Genomic DNA, 8,851 nt, shown 5'->3' on the forward strand with positions numbered 1-8,851 from the left:
AGCCCCGGCAAGGTTCCAAGGGGGTCAAACTCAAACTTTCGAAGGCGAATAGGATTAAGTGGCACATCGTTTGAAAACTCTTGTGAAATGAAAGAAGATGGAGCAAGTTTCGACGCTTTACGATATTTCTGTGCAAAATGTGAGCGGGTCAATGTGTAAACACAGACTTCATTAAAAAGTCTATGGCCACCTTGAATCCAAGATGGCCGATTACAACTTATGTCATTCATAACATTATAAACCTAAATATATATTTTTCTCTATTATGTATTTAGAAATAATAGGAAGAATAAAGAGCAATTGAAGTTTGATTCACTTCAACTATTATATCATTCCGTTCTTCCTAATGCACGATCGTCACGGTTCTCTCGATACCCTGTACGTGAATATAACGAATATGCGATGAACACACTACTAACCCAAAAGTTGGATACATTCGGGAATTTTGTAATTTTGTCATACGTAGTACATACATAAAGAATTTGCTGCACCAGCCAGTTTGGGGACCCTATTGTAACGTATTCGTGATGGTTACATTTGTATGCCATTCATTGTTTGATCACAATATTTCAAGCAATACAAAATATACATAAATTGTTCATTTACAAGATTGGCGAGCAGTACAAAAGTACGTTAAATATTTTTAGTGCATCGAGCTAAGTCAAACTTTCTTGGTTTGGTTACAATATTCCAAGAAATAACATATTTATATACAAACTCACTTTTCACGCTGGTAGCTATATTGGATTAGAGATGTTATTTCTTTGATATTTCGTGGATATCTATTATTGGCCATAAACGTTAATACATCATTTTGCTTCTTCAACTTCAGTGGTTTGAGCTGGACATGCGTTCGATACATAGTGCGCCATTTTGAACTTGAGATGTCGCATTTTTAATATTTCGTGTGTTTTCATCACCCACTGATCAACATTCATGCCAAATTTGGTTTTCCTAGCTTCAGCAGTTTGGTATGCCTATCCTTTCGACATAGGTTTTACGCGACCATCTTGGATTCAAGGTGGCTATAGATTTTTCACTTAAGCCTTTGTTTACATTTTGACCCGCCGCCATTTTGCACAGGTTTGTCGTAGAGAGTCGACATTTGCTCCATCTTCTTTCATTTAACAACAGCTTACAAACGATGAAACGTTTGAGTTAGATCCCGTCTGGGACCCTGAGGGACACTGGGGCAAACATTTTTTTACTAGGGATGGTATCGAGACGAGACTTTGTACAGTGTCGGTCTCGTCTCGGTTGATAAATAACGGTCTCGGTCTCGGTCTCGTCTCGAGTAAAAAATCACCGTCTCGGTCTCGGTCTCGTCTCGGTCAACAGATGCTTGTCTCGATCTCTGTCTCGGTCTCGAGTACCAAGTCTCGGTCTCGTCTCGAAAGTCTCGAAATAAATAGTGTGAAATTAAAATAGTGAAAGTATTATTTTCGTGCAGTCTGTCGTTTCCGCTTATTTTTTCCTTTCATTTTGACTTAGAATTATGGTATGGTGTACCTCTTCATAGCTAATTTGCTAGTACTAATGCTTTCCATGCGCGTATTCCAGGTTCAATGATCAGTGGGTATATCACCCTAAAAGCCTAATAGAACCCATATTTCACTTTCAGCAATAGACTTTGTCTCATATAGCCTCAGAACTGCCTATACAATTAAACTCTATTAAATTAAGTCCAGTACTATACAGTAGTATATTTCCTTCTTTTGAATCAGAATTGTTCAATACCTCCTAACGGATAACGCAACACATAGCAGCACGAATGTATTTAATCGTGTCGAAATTGAAACTTTTTACAATTTCTCATTTATTATTCAATACATTCTGCTTGGACTGTCATTTTAAAAACAGAATATAACGTTCATTATCTTAACAAGTAGGGTAAATTATTACTACAATATACGTATTTTGTTTGAAATTGATGAAATGCTTTATTACCATTTCACATCTCCGTGTTTAATTGACACTTTATAACACGAACGTCCTGAACCTTGTGGTGGGAGCTACTACACTCATCTTTGCTATGTGAGGTCTTGAGTTGGATCACAAAACAAGTTAGATTCAAAGTCCGATGTTTCGTATAATTCGCGTCTCATTTTAAGTGCATTCTGTTTCTTATACAAGTTCATAAGGTCGTAATGCATTACGTAAGCACATATCCAGTGCCGTAACATAGATTAATCTTATTCCTGAACTCTCAACGGTGCATGCAATATCTATTCGAGAAAACTAATCTTGCATTCATTACGTTGAAATTTTATATTGATTAAAAATTACTTGCGAAACATGGACATAATTATTATATAAGTATATAGGTAATTCGAGTTATCTGTATCTATTTTTTTCTCACTCGCCAAAACAAGTGATTCTTAACTTTCTAGTTTTCTTTTGTAATAATTTTCGTAGTTTGCTGCAACATGATGGATTGAATAGTCAAAAATACTTTTTTCGCTCTATGACTTTCATTAAATTTTGGATCCAGTTTTACCCTACCTTACCTAGTAAAAGTTATATATATAGTCTTAGTTGAGGAACCAGTATTTCGCTTCTATAAAATTACGAAATTATGACTTGGTTTAGTTTACCACCGATGTTTAGATATAATAAAATCATCACCATCATCATAATCAACCATTATCAATCCATTGCTGGTTGAAAGTCTTTCCAAGTCTTCACAACTATCTAACTTGGGCAATTCTTTTCCAGGTTACTCCTCAGTGGCTCTTGATTTCATCACACCTTCTTGTATGCGGAGGTTTCCTAGGCTGTTTTTGTCTTGTGGTGTCCAGTATAGAATTGTTTTCGTCCGTCAATCATAATTTCTTCTTGCAATACGTCCAGCACATTTTCCAGCTCATATTAAATTATTTCATTAGCATAATCAGTATTCAATTCTATATATTTGGGCTACAAATAGTTGAATTCGCTACTTTCCGAGTACAGACACGCTACTTTTTAATCTTCGGATCTGGCAACACTGACTGAATGATTTAAATCAACATAATATGAGAACCCCCATTTGGTCTAGCGGATAGCACTCTTGATTTTGGTTCACATGGTCTCGAGTTCGATTTCCGGTAAGGGTAAAGTTGAACGACCGAAGTGGTTCGGATTCCACTATAATCATTAGCTCCACGTCTCTTTTAGCCGCCCGAGCATAACTGTGGGACGTTAAACTAAAACAAAACAAAACAAAAATGAACACTGTGTATTACTAACTGTAAGTCCTTGAATAATTGCATATAGCTATATGGTGTGGATCGAGTTTGATGTGATCGGTGGTCAAACTAAAGCAAGTGAAATGTAATTAGTGTGTAATTAGAACTTTTAATTAAGCACGGTCTTAATCTAAAGTGTACACCAGGCCTAAGGCTTAGGGGAAACAACTAGTGTTACTGAAAATGTATCAGTTACATTTAATTTCAGTTACAATTTGCATTTACATGTATTGCTGGAACGAAGACAAACATTAACATTATAAGTAGCCCAAAGACTATGTAAAACGTCTTCTCTTGAAAGCATTCTTGCACCATAAAACAAACTACGAGTAATTTTAAAATATCTTGCAGTTCATCTACGTTATTTGCATATATTTAGAATAATATTCAGCAATTTATTTAAGTGGGCAACGCTGCTTAAAATAATGTAACTGAATTTGTTGTAATTAAAACCACCAAAAACTATTATTGTAATGTTATAGAAGCAAAGGAAAGCAATAATCATTATAAAAATTTAATACAAATACGTCATTTTAAGCAGCTTAACAATCACTACCAATGTGTTTGGTATCTCTGAAATGACTTGTAATAACAATTGTTGTAAATGGCGTTATAAGCATTTAAGTCTTTTGGAAGCATCTGCATGATGAGACGTGATATGTCAGCGCGTTTTCGAAGTAAAGTGTTTAGAAACATTTAAATTTTTCGTTTCTTGTAACTTTGTTCCCTCATTCATTCGAAATATATTATACCATGATCACAGTATTTGACGCTAAGATACAGTTGACGCGCATTGCACCGTCCATGCCGTTTGTGTTATTAGAGATTTCCAAAATGTTGATGTTAATGATACTGTGTTGTCCTTTGTTACACTAAATAATGTATGGGCTATTGTGGTTTTGTTAAATAACTAAATTAGAAATATGTAATACTTTACGTAGCGCAATTTGAGAAAATACAACTTTATTTTGCTTTTAGGAACATTGTTTATCTAGTGATATTGCAGAGTATCTAAAAGAATTTCCCAACTTGGTACAAAATTTCAGCATTATTAATATATATATATATATATTTACAGGATGGCCCATTTTAATCTTTCCACGGAGATATCTCGAAAACGGTTGAACATAAATGAACCGAACAAAACCTCAAATAGGAAATGCCATGGGGCACACCGAATGGTGTTGTCGCGGCGCCTCCCGGGGCCGCCCTTCATGGGGTACCAGGATCAAACTTTAAAATTTTAAATGGAAACATGGGGCGAGTAATATCTCGTTCCATAGATCTTTAAAAAGTAAAAAGCGTCATGGAAAAAGATTTTTCATATTGGTCACCGTATTCAAGATGGCCGCCATGACATGGTGCCTGTATCTGATAAAACGTCCAGTACCACTAATATGAAAACAGTTGGAGATAAACGAACAGTCAGAAAGTGAAACAGGAAAGGCATGGGACGCGACGAGTGACGTTCTCGCAGTGATCCACGGCTGCCTTTCAAGGGGGCCAAACTTAGAAATTTTGAACCGAAATATGGGTCAAGTGGCACGTTGTTGGATAAATTTTGAAACACTAAACAGTATTGTACCAAAAGATTTTTCATATGGGTCACCTTTTTCAAAATGGCCGCCAAGACATGGTGCGTGTATCAGATAAAACGTCCAGTACCACTAGACCCCTAATATGAAAATAGTTGGAGATAAATAAACAGAATAAAACTCGTATAGGAAAGCAAAGAGGGTATTTAATCATTCCACGGCTCGAGTATAATGCAACGGAGAAAAAGATTATTAAAATATAATTGACATGATGCAAAAGAGGAAATGATAGAAAATTATCTTTCCGATCTCTGTCCATAAGTGGGTGAAGCGGGAATGAATGGTAAAATCTCAAATGAGACCCTCACTTTTATTTGCAATAGATATGGTTTGTCTGAAACATTTGTGTACAAACGACTGGTACTATAATGAATAAAAATAAAGTGAAATAAGGTGAATAAAAATAAGGTGAAATTCAAGTTTAACAACATTTTGCCCGCCCCTTCGTCCCTGATAATTTAACGCAATGCGTGCAAGATTTTTGGGACACATCTGCATCAGTATGTACCGTTTCGTTACTAAGGATCACAGCTGAAATTACCGTTGAAAGTTATTCGGAATGTAACTGATAACATCTCAGTGAAACTCATATTCTATCACATGCAAGAAGACATAGAAAGAAAAGAAGCGAACCAATATCATGCAGACGACTGTTGAACAAACCCAACGTTTGTAAACATTGTTCTAAAATTGCATTGTTCGACAAATTGGTTTCGCATTTCAGTTGATTCATTTTTGCATAAAACCATTGCCTGCAATCAAAATGGAAGGTACCATTTAACAAGAATTCTACATACTTTATCCCATTACAGAGACATTTATATCTCATAAAAACACATTTCAAATAACTTTGTTTCGTAGATACAATTTGCAAAAACTAAGGCTTTCATTTGCAATTTCACCGATCCTTCCCGCTTCACTCACTTACGGAGTGAGGTTAGGATAAATTTCTAGGAGTTAGATTTCTTCCTTTCCATTATGGCACTTTCACTCTAATCATCTTTTCGACTGTTGCAACATTCCCGAGCTATAGAATGATAAATACCCTCTGTGATCTCCTATTCGAATATTTGTTCTGGTGCTTTCATATTAGTGATACTGGACGTTTTACCTGATGTAGGTACCATGTCTTGGTGGTCATTTTGAAAACGGTGACCCATATGAACAATCTTTTGAAACAGCACTATTTAGTTTTTAAAGATATGTTGAACGAGGTATCACTCACTCCATGTTTCCATTTATAATTTTGAGGATGCGCCCTGGGCCCCCATGAAGGGTAGCCCTGGGAACCTCCGCGACAATATCAATCGATGTGCCACATGACATTTTCTATTTGAGGTTTTGTTCGGTTAATTTATGTTCAATTGTTTTCATATTAGTGGTACTGCACGTTTTACTGTATCTGATAGAGGCAACATGTCTTGTCGGCCATTTTGAATACAGTGCCCGATATGAAACATCTTTTGCCACAACGCTTTTTAGTATTTCAAGGTCTATCGAACGAGGTACCACTCACCCCTTGCTTCCATTTAAAATTAAAGTTGGGCCCCGGGATCCCATGCAGGGCGGACCTGGGTGGCACCGCGACCATATATATATATATATATATATATATATATATATATATATATAGAGAGAGAGAGAGAGAGAGAGAGAGAGAGAGAGAGAGAGAAGAGAGAGAGAGAGAGAGAGAGAGAGAGAGAAGGAAAGATAGAGAATTCTATTCGCATCAGCAGTGGTTTTTGTTTCTGGAGAGGCTTGAGGAACGATTAAGAAACATTTGCGTTGTACGTGCAATGCAAAAAATTATCACAAATTTATTTCGGGAGGGGTTTGAGCCCGATAACCACCCCCTAAATACGCCAATGTCCATCAGTCAACCGTTCTCATATTATCAAACACAGCAACGAAACAAGTTTTGAATGATAGCAATTTTAGTATCTATCAATATCAATATTCGAGACGAGACCGAGACTTTCGAGACTGACCTAAGTCTCGTCTCGATTTATAGAGGTCTGTCTCGGTCTCGGTCTCGTCTCGGTATTTAAAAGTCCGTCTCGGTCTCGGTCTCGTCTCGGTATATAACAGTCCGTCTCGGTCTCGGTACCATCCCTATTTTTTACCTCCAAATGTGTGCCCTTGAAAATGATGGGAGGAGTTCGCCGACTTTTCCATTTACCCAACCGTTTCCAAACAGATGCCACGGTTCAAACTATTCTGCCAGGATTTTTTTTTTCTTTTAGCTTTTACATTACAAAATGTGTTGTAACTCACGATATTCCGCCCAGTGGCACGTATAACTAAGGGATTCGTCTGGTTATAACCTATCAAATGCAAGCATATTTGTCTCGTTTGGATCTCAGCGAAGCCACTTTCGTGACCCTCCCTTGTTAGTGTGGTTCCCTTCCCCTACTTCCAGAGCCTCAAAGCATAGGTTGGTATGAGAGTAATGGTATTCTTAAAGCGATTCTAATGACATGGGATTCACTCTCAGAAAGTTGTTTTGAACATATTTATTGTACATGTAAGAAAGGGTGTTTAACAAAAAGATGTAATTGTAAAATAACAACAATGTGTGTACTAGTAACTATAAATGTGGACGTGCTACTACAGTGAAACCTGTCTATGTTGGCCACCATCGGTTCCATCAAAAAGTGGCCAACTTAGACAGGTGGCCAACTTACAGAAAATAAGTGTGATTTCTGTATTTTTAGAATAGGATTTCTAGTATTAGTTGATTGTAAAAATGTAATAAGCAGTGGCACGACAGCTACTTATAAATAGTGTATATAGAGTAATTATAAAAATATACAGTTGTAGAAAATATTACTATAGTATGCAAGAGCGCCGATTTCTCTGTAAATTTGGGGGGGCCCATTCCGATGCAGAAGGTACTCCCATGCGCAAAAAATATTGCGCGTATACTGTAACTCACAATTTTTCGCAATTATTCCATTTTCCATATGTTTATTGGTAAAATTCAGTTATTAGTATGTGGAGATAATAGAAAGCAATCCATCTAAGGAGATATTTCCAAAAAATATAATAAAATAATAAAAATATAAGCAAAAAACAAAATTATGTTCGGTTTTGTGTATACTGGCAATAATGTTTTCGAGGGAATTTTTGGAGTAGCACAGCACGATTGCAGAGGGAATAACAAGATTAGTAGGAGAACAGCTGAATCAAGGAATTGGAAATTGGAGCAAAATATTGCATTTATTGGCTTAAATCTAGGGTGTAAATTGTCTGCCAAATATAAATTAGCTTCCGTAAGCAAGCTGTTATACGGAAAATATAAACAAAGAGAAAAACTGTTGTCTTAAGTTTGGAAGTGACATGCTCTATAGCCATGAGCATTTATTTCTTAAGAAAAAGATAGGCAACAAAAGAAAATCTGTGTGGGCAAGTGGGTAGAGTGACGGACTAGTAATTCTTATACTGTTTTGACACCAGATCGAATCCCATCCGGTCCGGTTCATTTTTTTTTTCTTTACAAAACATTGTAGAAAGTATATAATTTTTATGTTAATAAGAAACGAAATAATATAATAATGAAATAACTTTTTGTTTTTCTGATGACGTATTTATTCAGAATTAGCTTACTATTTATTACTAATAGCGATTGTTTTTAGTTTATGGTATGGTATGCTTAACCGTTCCCTCTCCGTTTTTACACAGCTTCAACTCACTGCGAGTGTCTGTGAGTCAGGAATAGGAAAAAACAAAACAAGAGCAACCTGCAGCTTTACACACAGTGTGAGGAACACAGTCACAGCGATAGCTCGTTGTCATGAAGAAAAAAACTGTTCTAGTGTTTGTGTGTGTGTGTGTTTATTTTTAAAGTATTGACTCTCTCTCTCTCTCCTTTTGTTTCATATCCACAAGTGCAACAAATGCAAGTCTGTGTGAAAAAAAAAATAAAGAGTGCTTTCTTTAAACAAATGCCATGAATATTAACTATAATCGTACCGAATTATACAGTAGCGTGAAAAACTGATAATAAAATGATGTAACATGCATAAGCTT

The sequence above is a fragment of the Thermobia domestica genome, chromosome 13, assembly GCF_964235325.1.
Source record: "Thermobia domestica chromosome 13, izTheDome1.hap1.1, whole genome shotgun sequence".
NCBI classification, from domain to species: Eukaryota; Metazoa; Arthropoda; class Insecta; order Zygentoma; family Lepismatidae; genus Thermobia; species Thermobia domestica.